Source organism: Mesoplodon densirostris, chromosome 10 (assembly GCF_025265405.1).
Source record: "Mesoplodon densirostris isolate mMesDen1 chromosome 10, mMesDen1 primary haplotype, whole genome shotgun sequence".
NCBI classification, from domain to species: domain Eukaryota; kingdom Metazoa; phylum Chordata; class Mammalia; order Artiodactyla; family Ziphiidae; genus Mesoplodon; species Mesoplodon densirostris.
Window position 1 is genome coordinate 67741097 of NC_082670.1, and position 16676 is coordinate 67757772.

At 46.2% G+C, this 16676-nt stretch overlaps 1 protein-coding gene across 5 annotated transcripts in view; it reads left to right on the forward strand.

Annotated features, from left to right (window-relative positions):
* Nucleotides 1-16676, forward strand: part of LARS2 (leucyl-tRNA synthetase 2, mitochondrial) — a 248413-nt gene that overhangs the window by 60925 nt on the left and 170812 nt on the right. For 3 of the 5 annotated variants that reach the window (XM_060110199.1, XM_060110204.1, XM_060110205.1), the window contains exons 3-4: nucleotides 1022-1104; nucleotides 2122-2176. The exons of 1 other annotated variant lie outside the window; for it this stretch is intronic. The gene's annotated coding sequence lies outside the window, so the exon portion shown is untranslated. Of the gene's footprint in view, nucleotides 1-1021; nucleotides 1105-1680; nucleotides 1909-2121; nucleotides 2177-16676 lie in introns of all 5 variants that reach the window. One more of the 5 variants, XM_060110202.1, reaches the window with a different exon arrangement.

Sequence of the window (16676 nt, forward strand, 5' to 3'; positions counted from 1 at the left end):
CTTCCCCCTTGTGTTATTCAGCTGGCTGTAAGTCCTGAGGCTTTCCAATGGGTTGGGAAAAAATGGGCCTAGCACCAGCATCTCAACACACTTGTTTTTCAGCCAAAGCTCTTGGCCACTCCCCCTTTTCCCAATCACCTCTGCTTGCAGGTTCCCCCTCCACCCTATTGACTGTGTTATCCCCCAGACCCTTGGGTATGCTCACCCCCAGCCCTAGAAAAGAAAAGCCCAATACTTTCTGTGATAACCATGTTGTGATGTAAAAATATACTCTGTTAACTGTAGGTACCCTAAGCCCTCTTAGGAAAGCCAGTCTGGGAAGATACCATGATCAACTTTTGAGGGCAGAGCAGGGAGGTTACAAGGTGAAAAGTCAAAAGTAATGCTTAAAGATGAGAGAGTAAGAGGAATTTGCTGTGCTCCTGAGAGGAAGAAGGAAAAAGAGATGAGGCAGAGAGAAGCCACAGCTACCCAGAGGGTGGGTCCCTAGGGGTAAAAGTAGCAGAAACAGGTGGTCCATGCTGGTGGCCCAAGGAAACTTCTAAGAATGAGGACGCCTAGTGGCCAGTTGTAGTTGTAATCCCTTTCTTAAAACAAAGGGCTGAATCTTGTGTGAGGGTGACTGCACTGTGGCATACAGACAGGGAGCTAGGTGCAGGGGCAGATCCAAATTTCATGGAATCTGAAGCTCATACAGTTTGGTGAGATGCCCTTAAAGAAAAATAATATAAAAATATCAACCTTTTGCAAATTTTACCAAAACATATGACCACGTGAACACTTTGCTAGGGCCTCCCACAAGGGAACAGCCCTGGAATTTAAGCTTCATTAGCTTTCTTATAAATCTTTCACTGGGAAGACGTGACCACAGGAGAGCCAGACCCCATTTGAAAATCCTCAGAAATTTTTGAGGGGGCTTTGGGCTCCATAGTCCACACAATAGGGGAGTTTGAGTCAAGCTGATCTAGATCTCGGGGTTGGCTGGATATGACTGACAGCTGGGTTATAATCACTTTCCTAGTCTCCAGAACAAACTACAATCTCAGAGGAGGAGAGACCACGGTGAAGGAGGGACTAACGGCAGCTGCGTCGGAACCTGGAAGGGTAAGTCTGAGAACTTGCGTTTCTGGAGGGGGTGGGAGGGAGGATGACCGCAGGCCTGCAGAGTGAGGTGAGCCGGCTCTTTAAAAGCTCTTCAAGTCTTATTAGAAAATTGCAATGGAGAGATCCCCTGCCCTCTCCTCCATCCCAGGGTACACAGTAAGGTCTGTCCTCCACTCTGATTACCCTCATTTTGGAGCTCAGAAAGAAGCTAATCAGAAGACACACATTGTACAAGCTACTTCAAGTGCAATTTAGAATTCAGCGTGATGAAGGGAGTCATCGGGTGTGTGATTATAAAGAAACATTCCAACATAATTAAGGCATGAAGGTGCAGGGGTGGCCGGGTGGACAGGGATGGTCAGAAGAAACAGGGCACAGCTCACCACCACTCTCAATAGTTCCCAGCTCTGCACACCAACCAATGAGGAAACACAGCTTCCCTGTGTTCCTGCATATCCAGTAGCATCGCCAATAATCCTCACAACCCTCTCAGTGGCGTGTATTAGTTTTCTCTTGCTGCTGTAACAAATTACCATAAATTTAATGTCTTAAAATAATACATTTATTTTCGTATAGTTCCATAGGTCAGAAGCCTGAGATGAGTCTCACTGGACTTAAATCAAGGATTGATGTCAGCAGAGCTGCATTCCTTGCTGGAGGCTCTGGGGAGAAATCATTCTCTTTCCCAGCTTCTAGAAGCTGTCTACACTCCTTGGTCATGGTCCCCTTTCATCTTCAAAGCCAGCAAGTCTTTCTCACATCTCATTACCGTGACATTGACTCTCCTGCCTCCCTCTTTCACATGTAAGGATCCTTGTCATTACGTTGGCCTCACCCAGATAATCCAAAATAATCTCTTTATTTTAAAGTCCAGGTGATTAGCAACCTTACTTCTCTTTTCCCAAATAATGTAACATATTCACAGGTTCCAGGGATTAGGGAATTAGTATGTGGATATCTTTGGGGCCATTATTCTGCTTATCACAATAGGAAATATTATTATCTCCTATTTTCCAGGTGAGGAAAATGAGGCACAGAGAGGTCCTGCGGCTTGCTCAACATCACAGAGCCGGTGAGCAGTAAAGTTGGGATTCACCCAGGCCCATCTGATGCCAGACCCTGTATTCTTAACCTTTAAACTGTACTCCTTTCATATAGTCATTGTTCTTTTGTTCAATACTTTATTGAATTTTATTTGACACTTCCGTTGATAGAAGCATTTGAGTAAGGCAAAGGCTCTGGGGGCAGGAACTGCTGGTGGTATGGACATGCAGGTGTGGGAGAGGCATACTGTATACCCCATAACAGTGCCAAGTGGGGCACCATCTGCCTGTGTTAGGTCACAAGAGACCGGGGTTCACATCTCAGCTCTGTCACTTGTATCTATGTGCCTTCCAGCCAATTGCTGGATCTCTGAGTTTCCTCTGCAAATGATAATAACAGAACCCACCTTACAGGCTTGTTATAGTAACTAGAACAGCATGTATGAAGCTCCCAGCTGTGCCTAGAGCACAGGTGGTGTTCCATGAATGCTGCTGTTACTCCCTCTCTCTCCTTGGCCCCTCTCCCCAAGGAACCTTAACTTCTCACAGGTAGGTATTAACAGAGGAAATGGTGGCTGAGATTTCTGGATTCTGAGGAAGCAGATCTGGGGAAGCTGAAACAGAACAGGTAGGAGGAGGACAAGGAGCTCTGCTTTCATCTGTCTTAGGTAGAGTCTACATTAGATTTAATTAGAGAAAAAGGGCTCTGTGGCTAAAACACATTTTTTTTTTTTTTTTTTTTTGCGGTATGCGGGCCTCTCACTGTTGTGGCCTCTCCCGTTGCGGAGCACAGGCTCCGGATGCGCAGGCCCAGCGGCCATGGCTCACGGGCCCAGCCGCTCCGCGGCATATGGGATCCTCCCAGATCGGGGCACGAACCCGTATCCCCTGCATCGGCAGGCGGACTCTCAACCACTGCGCCACCAGGGAGGCCCTAAAACACATTTTAAACACACTGATGTCTCCCTCCCTCCCTTCCTTCCTTCCTTGTGTTTTTAGAAAAGTTTGGAAGAAGGAGAGGAGAAATAAAATGTCCATTAGATCTAGAGTTCTTGGTTGCAAGCAACAGAATCTGACTCTGACTAACTTAGATGAAAGTTGGAATTTAGTGGAAGGGCATGGGGTGACACCAAATTGAAGACAAAGCTGAACATCTGGGTCTCGGGAAGACAGGAGCATGTAGACAGCAGGAAGGAATAGATAGCCTCTTCAGGGCAGCAATGCCCTGAGTGGAGCCCTTCCCGCTGGCCCCCTGGGCTTGGCACTGGATCCACTATCCATCTTCCTGGGAAACAGAGTTACTGGACTAGCCTCTCAGTAGGCAGGGAACCTTGACTGACTGTCCCACCAGAGCATCTCCAGAGGGCAAGATGAGGTTCCCCAAGAAGATGCCAGCAAGCAAACAACTGTCACCTTTGACAAAGGTCACCTCTGCAAAGCAACCATCAGTCACCTTTACTATGTTTGAAAATGTATCTTTCACCCCTGACCTGCCTCCAGGACGGTCTTTCATTTCCTCATTCTTTCTATTTAAACTGCAAAATGTCATTTTTGTAGCTACTGCCACCCCCACCCCCCCCAAAAAAAAACAGGAAAAAGAAAAGCTTAGTGCTTCTTGGACTTGGGGAGAAATACTTTATGTTTTACTATAGGGTCAACTGAGTTTGGTTAATACGGGACCCTGAACATAGTGGCCTTTTGCTGTGTCAGCATCAGTCGAAAAAGGACCACTATGTCACAAAAGACTCATCTGTTAAAACCTCATATTTTACAGTTGAGACACAGGTCGGAGATGCTCAGTGACCTGCTCAAGGTCACAAGGCAGTTTAGAGGCAGGATCTCTGCTGGTTCCTTCCATTAAACAACCTAAGCCTTTGGAGTGCAGTGCCTCATCAGGAGGCAGCTTCCTCTTATCTGTCAGGCACAAGGTTGCCCCATCATGGATGAGGATGTGAGTGGCACCTCCTGGCATTTGTGGTACGATGTGGCGCTGAAACCCAGCACCCAGGGATGGGCTCCTGGGCGATGGGGCACCGCTGGCTGTGCTTGAGGTGTCCAGAGTCAGGTGCAGCTCCCTTGTCAGTCCATGTCCCTGAGAGCTTAAAAAAGGAAAGAAAGAAAAGAGAAACGCTTCCAATCTCTGATTTTACAGAACAAGGCAAATTTCTCATTTTGACAGAATCAAAACCCAAATCCGTCTTACCAAGAGACCAGAGGAAAAAACAAAGTTCAATAGATTTTTTTTCTTAAACTGTTGGATCCCATTTGAAAGGAAATGGGTTTCTTTCTTTAAAAGAGAGAGACAAGAGAAATGAGAGTCCCTCCAGGATGGAGAAGTCAGAAGTATGGTGTCCCTACGTGCCCGGAAACCAAGGGAGGGTCGGCAGTTTCAGGGTGTGGTTGACAGGTGATTTGACCAGGGGGTGTAGAACTGGAAGAGGGTAAGGTTTCTAGAAGAACTGGGGGGGTCTCTTACTGTCCAGTGACTTCCAAATGGCATCCTTCAGTTTCAAGGAGGGCAGGGCAGGGTGAGCTACTCAAATCCAAGTTGGCACTACAGTGAGCCTCCAAGTCCCGCCTCCAAATGCTGGGCCTAATTGTCTTGCTCTAAAGTAGATGGAATCTAAACCCAAACACCCCATTCTACCTTTATTGCATTTCTAGGCTGTCCTTGCCCCCAGACTCTTCCTGATGGGCCACTTGAGTGAAAAACAAAACAAAATAACCCAAGACCTTGCAGCAAAATGAAGCAAAACCAATCATGTATTTCACCAGGAATAAAGTATCCTGTTGTTGGTGTTTTAATGCAGACACTTTGCCTTAGTATGATTTATACCTCATTTTATCTTTCCAATACATTTAGCCATCAGTTGGTGGGAAGTTTTCAGAGCGCTGCTCAAATGTCATCTTATCCAAGAGATAGGCCATCCTATCCCCAAGAGAATATGCCCTAGTACCTAGAAAAGCCCTGGCATATATATTAGGTGTCCAGTAAATATTTGTTGAATGAATGAATGACAAATTCTTTCACTCAGGTGCGCCCAGACCCGGTTGTGCTGATGCCCACAATATTCATCGACTACCCTCCGAGGTAGATACAGTCGGCATAGTATGGGAGGGATAAAGGGAATAGTACCCCAGGCTGCCTCCCTGGAGGACTTGAATGTGTAATTTGGGAGGAAAAAAAAAATTTGTTATAGAAGTTAGTGAACTCGTAACAGAAATAGAGCAACAAGGAGGCAAATGGGGCTGTCCATCTGCAAGTGATTTCATTCATCCATCAAATGTCCTGAGTGCTGACTGAGGCTGGCTGCTCAGCTGAGTGCTGGGGCATGATGAATCCTGAGGTCCACCCTGCCCTCCCCGAGCCTTGAGTCTGGTGGGGTGAAGGGAGAGTGAGAAGAACGCCCAGAGACAGAGAAAATTTAGGTCTCGGGCTTTATAAGAAACTTATTTAATATTCTTTAATTACCTTAAAATCAATGTAGAAATTTGGCTAAGAATTGAGGATTGAAAAATCTATTTTAAGTTCACGTAATTGATTTTGTGGGATCAACTTTTAGAGCTGGGCAGAGCTTGGAGATCCTCTAGCCCACCCCACCCCCTCCTTTATTATCAAATGTGGAAAGCGAGGCTCAGATCAGCCAATGAATAGTTTTCCATATAAGAAAGAGGGCCCAGATCCCTAGGGTGACAAAATCACAATCTCTATATGGTCATGTATAGTGGGGAAAGCATACAATATGATAGCAACTTTGTGGTCATGGAATTTTACTTTTTAAGTTTTATGCATCATTAAAGCAGGATGTGAGATTTGTGTGTTTATCAAAATGAGAGTGTATGCCTGACCCAGTCCTCTGCCAAAGTAACATTGTGAAAGATAATGAAAGAGAGAGAAGCTGCCCAGATCAGAGAAGGCCATGGAGACCTAGTGACTGTATGTGCCATGATAAATGACTCATGGTTATGTAAGATGTTAACAACAGAGGGACCTAGGGGAAGAGCACACAGAATTTTCTGTACCATCTTTGCAAATCTTCACAATTATTTGAAAATAAAAAGCAATTTTTAAGAAGGAGAGCATGGTGTGGTAGATAGTATTTTCTAAAAGTGGATACCACACGGTCTTCCAAAGTTTGCCACCTCCACGTCAAGGGGTAGAACCTATGTTCTCTCCTTTGAGGAGGTACAGGTTTCTTACCTTCTCTGTGCTTCTGCTGCCTCTGTAAAATGGGAAAACAGTGCTAGAATTGTCTTTACTATGAAATGGGAACACACATGTAAAGCACGTAGACAGAGCTTGGAAATGTTGGATGTCATTATTGTGGGGCACAACTTAGGAACCCAGTTATCAGAGCTGGACTGGCAACCAAAGTAACTTAATACAGAATCCCGGGAATTCCTTAAACTCCTCCTGTTTCAGGAGAGAATCCTTCCCGGGGGTGGAGATGCCAAGTTTGCAGGTGGGCTCTGGGAGAGACGGGATGGAGAAGATAAACGCAGAGACCAGGGATGGACGATGATGTGTAGTGCATTCGCTCGGGGAAGGAGGAAACTTCCATAGTCTGGGGCGATCAGGGGTGGTGTCAGGAGGGGGTTAGCTGTAGCTGTACCTTGAGGGCTGGCTCAGGTGCAGATGAGCAGAAAGGCAGGGAAGGGTAGCAGAGGTGGAAGCAGGGCCTCACCAGGGGCCTGCCTGGGCGCACTTTTAATGTTATTTGCCTTTAGCTATCCTTCTTTCTCGATTTTTACCAGTGTGTAATGGTGGAAAAGAATCTGTACATTTCATCATTTTAAGGATAATAGACTCTAGCCATGAACTCAAAGGTTCCTGCTGGCCTACAAGTATTCGTCAGCTAAGCCCTCTTCCTCCAAGGTCACATGTCCATCAAGTGGCACAAATTGGAGCTTATACCCAAGACTGGCCACTTAGGACAGACACCACATCCATGTGCTGATGGTGATCGATCCAGAGGTGGTCCTGGGACACCAGCAGGACCAATCAGTCACCTCTCCTGGGATCATAAGCACTCTGGGAGAGAGAGGGACCCCTTGTGGTGATTTTAAGTCATGGCCACAAATTCTGTGATACTCCTGCCTTAGAATTGTAGCCCATGACTTTCCCCTTGAATTTGGGCAGGATCATAACTGCTTTGAGCACAGAATACGATGTAAGTAACACCAGTTGACATTTAAGGCTCCAGCTTAAAAGATCACGTGGCTTCTGTCTTGTTTGTTGAAACACTTGCTCTTACAGCCTTGAACCACCAGACAGTAGAATAGAGAGGAGAGGAAGGAGGGAAGGGGAGGGGAGGGGAGGAGAGGGGAGGGAATATGAGCCCTTAGTCATTTGAGTCATCCCACCCCTTGTGCTAGACATGGAGTGAAAAAGCACTTAGATGATACCAGCTCCCAGCCATCTGAGTCTCGCCGGCTGTTATGGATTGAATGTTATACCCCCAAATTCCTATGTTGAAGCCCTAATCCCTAATGTGATGGTATTTGGAGATGGGGCCTTTGGGAGGTCATTAGTGTCAGATGAGGTCATGGAGGTGATGGCCTCATGATGGGACTAGTGCCCTCACAAGAAGAGACACCAGAGAGCTGTCGCAAGCACGTGCTAAGAAAAGACCTTCTGATCACATAGAAGGCAGCTGTCTGCAAGCCAGGAAGAAACCTGCACCAGAACCTGACTGTGCTGGTACCCTGATTTTGGACTTGCAGCCTCCAGACTGTAGGAAAATAAATTTCTGTTGTTTAAGTTACCCAGTCTATGGTATTTTGTTATGGTAATCCAAGCACACTAAGGTACCAGCTGAGTGAGACCCCAGACATAGTGGAGCAGAGAACAGCCAACCCTGCCATGCCCTGTCTGAATCCTTGGTCCATAGACTCCATAAGCATAAGAAACAGTTGTTTTATACCACTAAGCTTGGAGTGACTTTCTAATATAGCAATATCTATTAACTGGATGATGGTTCCTATTAACTGGAATATTGTCCTTCCAGAGCCTTGAGCTGGGAACTGTGGAAGCTTTGAGTTGCCAAAGGCCATATCAGCTAACAAAAGGACAGAGAGAAGGAGCTGGCCTGAGAAATAAGCTGGCACAGAGCTGGCAATGAAGAGGAGGAAAGGTCCAGCCCTCCTTGATACCACTGAAACCCCTGGATCAAGCTGTGTCAATCTCCTCTTCAACTTTTCAGTTATATGAGCCAATATATATATTTTTAAGTCTTAAGCCAGTTTGATTTGGTTTATATTCCCTCCAATTATAACTGGAATGGAGATTAAAAGGATAAAAAAGGGAATTCCCTGGCAGTCCAGTGGTTAGGAATTCACTTTCACAGCCATGGCCTGGGTTCAGTTCATCGTCAGGGAACTAAGATCCTGCAAGTTGCATGTGGGGCAGCCAAAAAAAAAGAATGAAAAGGAAGACAAGAGAAATGGAGGAAGGCGGGAGGGGGTCAGGTGGGAAGGGGGACAAGACCAGACCTGTTCTGTTTTCCATTTAAATGTAAGTGGTATCTGTAGCAGACGCTGTAGGTTGCCCATTTACCATCCATTCCCCACCTTCCACCTTATTAACAGAACCAATCCAGGTTGTCCAATGTTCCTTACCAATGATTGGCTCAGGAGTGGGCATGTGATGAAGTTCCTCCAATGAGATGTGAGGGGAGGTCTCTGGGAGGAGCCTTTGGGAAAGGCTTCCTCCTCTCCAGGAGGCGAGACAGGCCCTCTTACCTTCTAACCACAGGAGTTGGGAAGTACACCTGGAGGGGCCACAGCTGCCTTGTAGAGAAGGAACCTGGGTCTTAGATGACATTGAGCTGCCGATTGTACCTTGACTCGGGCGCACTCTCTTCTGCCTTTTGTGTGAAATAGCAAATGACAATCCAGTTTGAACTGCGGTTTTCTGCTACTTGCAGCCCTGATATTGCAGAGCCTGAGGAAGGCCGACTCACCACCATCTTATTTTACTGAGGAAGGAACCAAGGCCTAGAGGGACATCTGTGTGTCCAGGTGTCAAAACTAACTGATGGCAGTGAGAGACAAGAGCCTCACCTCCCTTCTAACCTAGGCCTCATCCCGTGGTAGGACAGGTTCTAGAATCTTCCATGTTGCCTTGCCTCCCCACCCAGCCCTGAGCCTTCTGTAGTCAGCTGTGTCTGCGGAAGAGCTCATCTGATTTGAATCCAGCAGGCAATATTCCACCTAATTAAGCAATTAAGAGCAGGAAGGCTACATCTCCAGAGCCTGCCTGCTTTTCATGATGAGTCTTTATAAGCCCTCACTGGTTGTTGTGATGGATGCCAGGGACCGCAGAGACCTCTGGAAGCCGAGTCTTGCTGGGCTTGCCTGGGGGCTGTGGCCCTGACTTTTTATGGAATCTAAAGTCTGCCTTTGGATAATTACCTCCATGTGATTGTGGGATTAATGTCACCTGGGCCAGAGGTCCACTGTTTTCTGCTTAAGGGAAGAAAAACAAAACCCTTTAGAGAGGCTCAACGACTGCGAACTTGGAAACTGCCCTAAAAATTAGTGAGCCGGTGTGGTGAGGCCACAGCACAGCCAGCAGCGTGCTGAACAAGTGTGCTCATGGGTGAGGTAGAGAGGAGCCTCATAGAAAATGTGTTGATTTTCCTGCTTTCCTCACGCAAGGGCACAAGGGTGTGCAAATTCACTGAGAAGCAGGCAGCGGTGGGCTTCTGATATGGCACCCTCTGTCCTGGGCGCCCGCTATCAGGAAAAATTCAAGCCAGAAAATTCAGGAAGAAGATAGCTTGGGAAAAGCCGGGTCCAAATAGAAGCCACCTTCATCTTGGACACCTCAGCCATTGCTCTCATTACTCAAGGGCCCACCCTGAAGCTCAAATTCACAGGCAGTAATGTTTCAGCACCAAGGCAAACATCCTTCTCTCAGAAGAACCCCCTCAAAGAGACTGATGCTACAGGTAGAGGTGCCATCTGCCACGTCTCCCACTCAGTCAGACAGAGAGCTGCTGATCAATGGGTGGGAGGCGCCCCCAGCCGATGTTCTAGAACAGCATTTTCCCTCAAGTCCAGTATGGGGCGGCGGGGGGGGGATGATGTCCTCAGGCAGGTGCTCTGTGGCTGGTCTTGGGGGTTGTGTGTCTTTGTGGCCCCGGGTCCTGTTTCCCTGAGTGGCTCTGTGGGACGAGTGGTGAGTGTTGGGGGTGGGGGAGGCAGAGTGTAAGTTGTCCTGCGCAAGCGGGTTGTGTGTGTGTGTGTGCGCGCGCACTCGCTCGCTTACATAGGGACCTATAGGGATTTGGGTATCCCCGGATATGAGAGATGCCTGGTGCTTTGCAGGCAGAACTCTAGACCAGGAGTGTAGTCATGTTAATAAAAATAGAACGTGAGTTAGATACTAACTTTCAATTTTCTAGTAGCTACATTAGAAAAAAAGAAAAGAAAATCTATTTCCAAAATATATTTTATTTAACCCAGCATATCCAAAATTATCATTTCAACATATATTCAACATAAAAATGTATAAATGGGATATCTTACAGTCTTTTTTCTCTTATGAAGTCTTCAAAATCTGGTGTGTGTTTTACACTTACAGCAATATCTCAGTTTGGACCAGCCCCACATCAAGTGTTCAATAGTCACGTGTGGTTCATGGCTGCTGCCCTGGACAGTGTGGGTCTGGAGACTTGAATTTGAGTCCCTGCTCGGTTTCCTTCTAGCTCTGTGGCCCTGAGAAAATTATTTGTGTGTTCTGAGCTGCTATGTAGCCATCTGTGTAATGCCATTGATAGTCCATCTCATGGCAGTCGTTCAGGTAGCGTCCTATGTGTTGCTGGGTATCTAGGGTCCAAATCAGTGCTGCGGGGCTGGCTTGTACAGTGGTGTGCCAGAGCTGGACCGTACATGCTCACAAGAGCCAATGGTTAAATATTCAGGAATTTTGTAAACTGATGGTAAACTATTGGTCTCTTGAAATCAGCCATGGTGGGAGAATGTTTACACCATGGAAATGAGCAAATGCTTACAAATCCGTCCCTGCCACTCCAGAGAGCTGGTTGTTAAACATTTACTTGCACGCCATGGACTTGGGTATATTTATATGTGATTGCAGGCGTGAGTGTGGTCTGGGGGCTGCTTCCTTGGCTGTTTTTCCTCGCTGAGGTCTCATCATCTCCCTTTAGGTGCTCCTGTCTTGTGGCAGCCCCTTCCAGATTACTCTTTCCCACTATGAGAGGCAGCATTGAGGAGTGGTTAAGCCAGCAGAATCTGGAGCAGACCCTGGATCCTCCATTTACTCATTTTGTAACTGTGGCAGGTTAACTTCTCTGTGCCTTAGTTTCCCTCATCCGTAAAAATAATAGCAGCTGAGAAACAGGGTTAATTACCATCCCCGTAAAGTGATAGAACAGTGCCTGGCATACAGTATGTGCTCATGAATGTTGCCTGTTCTGTGTTGATGATTCGCAGCTGATGTCTGCAGCTCCTGGCCTGCAGGCTCTAACTGTTGGTCACTGTGGAACAATCGTGAAGGGGCAGTGTTTATGGCAGGGGCATCCAGAGGACGAGCTGGTGTGATGGTGGGGTAGGTGACACCACAGTCAAGTTGGACCTACCTGGGGTTGTCTTGCCTTCCATTTTCCTTTCATCTTCTCTTTCTCATCCTGTCATAAGAATTGACTGCCTACTGTGTGTGAATTCTGTGGGGAGGGGATGGGCACACAAAACTGAGAAAGCTGATCCCTGCCCTCAAGGAGCTTACAAAAGCTCTTTGGAGTCTTCACTAATTTTTAAGAGTATAAAGGGGTTCTGAGATGGAAAAGTTTGAGAACTGCTGGACTGCAGGTATAACGAAAAGACTACTAAATGTGGGGGCCAGAGGGGTTGGCAGGTTTGAGCTCTAGCACATATTACTGTGTTTCTAATCCCTTGACATCTTCTGGCCTCAGTTTCTTCCTCTGTAAAATGGGAGTGATAATGTGGATCGATACCCCAGCCACCTCCAGGGTGCTGTGAAAGTGCATTTAAAGACTCTAAAGGCCTGGGGGTGGGGAGGGGTTGCTGTAGGCACAAGCTGGGCCCTTGGGGACTATGTTCTAAAGCTGACATTTTACTATCTGGGGGATCTGACTGACCCCCCTGAAGTGAAGAGAAGCCCAGAGAGTACCCAACAGGCTATCCCAAACCCTGTCATCTGGCTTTCTGGAATACCAGGGACTCTCTGGGGTAATTCCCACATCAATGCATGAAAAACAAAACTGACACATTTAGGTGACTCTGGAAACATTGCTGGAAAATGCAGGCAGGGAATTCCCTGGTGGCCTAGTGGTTAGGATTCTGGGCTTTCACTGCCTCGGCCCAGGTTTAATCCCTGTTGGGGATCTGAGATCCAGCGAGCCAAGTGGCATGGCAAAAAAAAAAAAAAAAAAAAAAAAAGGCAGGGAAGGGATTTGGAGCTTGAGATTTCCAGATTTCTGCCACCCTTCTTTGACTGGAATTGACAGCCTCAAGTGTGTCACCTACAAGGACCAGTCTCAAATGGAGGGCTGTTAAGACTCCAGAATAGCCCAAAGGGGACATTGCCCCACCCTATCCTGCTCCTGACCTTCTTCCATCAACCCTGGCTTCCTCCAGGATCCAGTGCTTTCTTCCTCCCCAAAAGATGCTGTCATGATTGTTCCTACCCATAAGAACCCCTAGGTTGTCTCCCACCAGAACCCCTATCTCCTACCTCATTCCCCCAGAGACCCCAGCCCTAACCTTGGCCAATGACTAGGTGGGATGAGGAGACTCCATAAGAGCTGAAGAGCTTTTCCCAAAGAAGAGCTTCAAAGGTTCCTGGGACGTTTAAATATGTCAATATTAATACAGATGTTTTAAGTAGAAGAAAATGCCAAAATTGCAGCTGGTCAAAATGCTAACAAACACTCCATGTCAAACTCAGCAACCAGCAGGGTAGAGAGGACAGGTTCTCCTTAGCATTGCTCTGGCCAATTAACTCCACTCCCTCTATTCCCCACCCCACGGAGGAGGAAGCCTTCCCTGGTATTCCCTGGTATTAGTATTCCCTGGTATTAGGAAGCTAATACCAGCCCACCACTTCCTACGCTCCCTCTGCATGCCTGGCACTTGTTAAATTCTTTCTATATACGACTCTTACATCTCACAGACTGGGCAGAGTAGGAAACTGAGGCCTGTGCTTTCTCTACCTGCTGTACAGTTTGGACTGTAACACAGTAAACTAGATCATTGGAACTGACACACAACTTGCTGTCCTCTGTGTACAAAACTATGCTGCTGATAAGGATCAGAGGAGTGTGATCATTGACTTAATTAATTTATTGTCTACTTGGGAAGAGAAGACATATACACATAAATTCAAGGGCTAATTACCTCTACAAGAATACAAGAGATGCCAGAGATGGTCTGACTAAACACCAAATTAATGGCAGGGATTAGGACCTATAAGATCTTACTAACATTTATTTATTAAAATTGCAGATATCACCAAAAGATGGACAAGATACATTTTATACATTTGCAGATAAATATAAGTAACCCATAACCCACTCCTAGACTAAAAATAACAAATTCTGAATATCTTCAGGTCAAATGTAACTCAGTACTGTTTTATACATTCAGTATTTCTTCAAATAGGATTATCTTTTTCTAGAAGTAATCACAAAGCCTGAGGAGATTTGCAGCAGTGGAAAGGATTTTTTTCTCCCCTGTAATGAACAGATCAAAAGCTTAATCCCAAGGTCTGTCTTTGTGTCCAAGGATAATTGTGGTGTGAGTCACTCCAAGTGGGTTTTTTCCTACAAACTCAAGAACAGCAAGGCATGGCAGCAGGGTGGGGGAGACATAAAATTTTAAAAGTCAACAAAAGAGGTCACTTTCAGCAAACTTTGTATCCTGGAAGGGGTGCCAAAAACGGGTACTTTTTTATATCAGGCACCTAGGAAAATATGTACTGATTTTGCTCCAGGCCACTCAAGGCCAAGACTGCTCTTCGGAAAGGCATCTACTCCCATTTTCTTGGTTCCTGATCTCTTGGACACTGGCTTTGCAAAGATCATTATGAGTCTTTTCACCCACCAGTGCTAGGCTTAACTTTCAGGTCAGCAAGAACTATTAAAGAAAAAATTATCCATGACACTAGTTAAAATAGTGAGGCAGACTTTATTCAGGGAGACTCTTCCTATAGGTGTAGGGACTACTACAATAGGGTTTTGCAGTAGGGGAGAAAGATTAGGCTTAGCTCTGAATATAACAAGGAAAAGTGGGAATTTATAGCCAAGGAGCAGAGTGAGGGTCAGTGAATGGAAAATTACCAATAGGAAACATCAAGGGTAAGGGGAGAGTCTGGCTAAGCCAACCTAACAGGATTCTTGCTGAAGGCAGACCAGGGTGATCAGGCATCACTTGGGGGTTGGTGGAGGAAGAGGAACCCCAGGCAGGGGGAGTCTGGCTAAACTGACTTAGCAGGATTCTTGCTATGATTGGGCCATGCAAAGATAGACACAGAAGTGCAAAAGTTGAGGCCTAGTTGGGAAGAGGATTCTGAGACAGCTGGCTTCAGGTAGGGCTTGATCTGGCAGATCCTTCTGTAGCACCAGGACCCAATTCCTCTCTTAGCCTCCTGCCTTCATTCTTAGCAGGCTCATCCATCTCGTTCTGGGGTGGCTGCTGCAATTACTGAGATTTTTCTTTCCACACAGCAGCAAAAAGAATCTGGGTTCTAGTGTTCCCAGCAGAAGTCCCATGCTTTCCTCTGGTTAGGTCAGCAAGCCTAGGTCAGAAAGCCTATGCTTTCCTCCATCTTAGATAATGTGACTGCCTCAACCGTCTCTGTGGTCAGGGGATGGAATAACTGGATTGGATTAAGCCAGACCTCAGACCTGGGGTATGAGGGGTGGGGTCAAGTTCACAAGACTAAATGGCTCAGAGTTGGGGTGAGGGGTGGTTTTTTAAAGGGAAGTCCAGAAGCATTGATCAGAAAAGGGGGAGGAGTAGGTAAGGGGAAAAATCATAGATGATAAGCCTATCTACACCTTCAGTGGCTTGATTATCACAGCTGGGGCATTTTTATTGAAAAACAGTCCATACAGTAGCAAGAATCTTGGGGTTGGCCTCCTTAATGGAAGACTGCAAGTTGTTCCCAGAAGATCTGAACCAATGTCTGAAATGTGACAGCTCAGATAAGAATTTACATGGCTGCCTCAGGATTTATTTTTTTGAAAGGTCGCAAAAGCACGGAAATAAATGTCAAGTTGGAATTATTTATTACTCTTGCACCTCGAGGTCATTTCTAGTGAGTTTGCTTTACTTAGTGAGGTAAGCAGGGAAAAAGCTTGTTTTTACACTAAGGGAAGAAATGAATGAAGAAATGGAGACTCCTATTCCTGCAAATTCCTGACACGCAGGCTTTTGTATTAATCAAAGAGAGTGCAGAGCAAGGTGCAAGAGGTAAGGAAAGTGAACAAAGGGTAGAGAAGTAAAGTTTCAGTGATTCAAATAAAACTCAAAGCTGTTAAGGGAGTCCGCAAAGAACTTAGGAAATTGGTCATTACAATTTTTAAAATAGTACTTGAATGAATCCAGAATGTCTAAACCTTGGTAGGGTCCAACAGAGTAGGTGGGGCAAGGCAAGGTGGGAAGGGGGTGAGGAGGTGGCGTGGGAGGGAACAGAAAGAGACCAACTGATAGGGTGGTTGGGAAGAGAAGAAGCAGTGAGAGAGGGAGGGGTGGGGGGGTGAGAAGAGGAAGAAGCAGGGAGAGGAGGAAGAGGACGAAGAAGGATAAGGAGAAGAAGAAGAAAAAGAGAAACTTGGAAGATCGGACACCATAATATGAAAGGCACACAGATGGGAGGAAAGGCAGGGGCACCCAGGCAGAGAGAACTAGAGAAACAATTTGAAGATGAGAGTCTCCCTGAGGTCAGAGAAGCGTGTTTTCTTCATCATTGTCCACCCATTTCCTGATGCAGGGCCTGGCTCTTATAGTGAAAACCAAGGCAGTGGAAGCACGCAGAGAAGGATGCCAGGAAGCTGGAGGGGGAGACACAGGGATGGGAGATGTGCAGTAGTTCAAGCTAAAGATTGAATGCCAGCTCTTAAAGCAGTAAACATGAGCAAATACGTTGGAAAGAAAGTAAAATTTTCAATTCTCCACGCTATAGAAGCCTCTTACAATATGGGGGGGAAAAGTAGTATACTTTCTGAAACAAGATTGAGCCTAGAGTTTAAAAAAATAAGTCTTTTTAATCACAAAAGTAATACATGTGTGTTGTTAAAAACTTCAGTGTTTTAATACAGAGAGTAAAATGTGAAAGTCCACCTCTGGGAGCTGGGCATCCTGCCCCCTCTCACTTTTTCAGGCTTCCCTCTTTCAGTTATTCCTTCCGTGTCCGGCACTGATTCCTCCTTTGACTTTACCATCTCCACCCTCTTACAAACATGTTCATGCATTCCCTATTCCTTTTTAAAAATGCACCAAGAAGGGCTCAGCCTTCACTTCTGTGGCATGTCTGCCCCATCT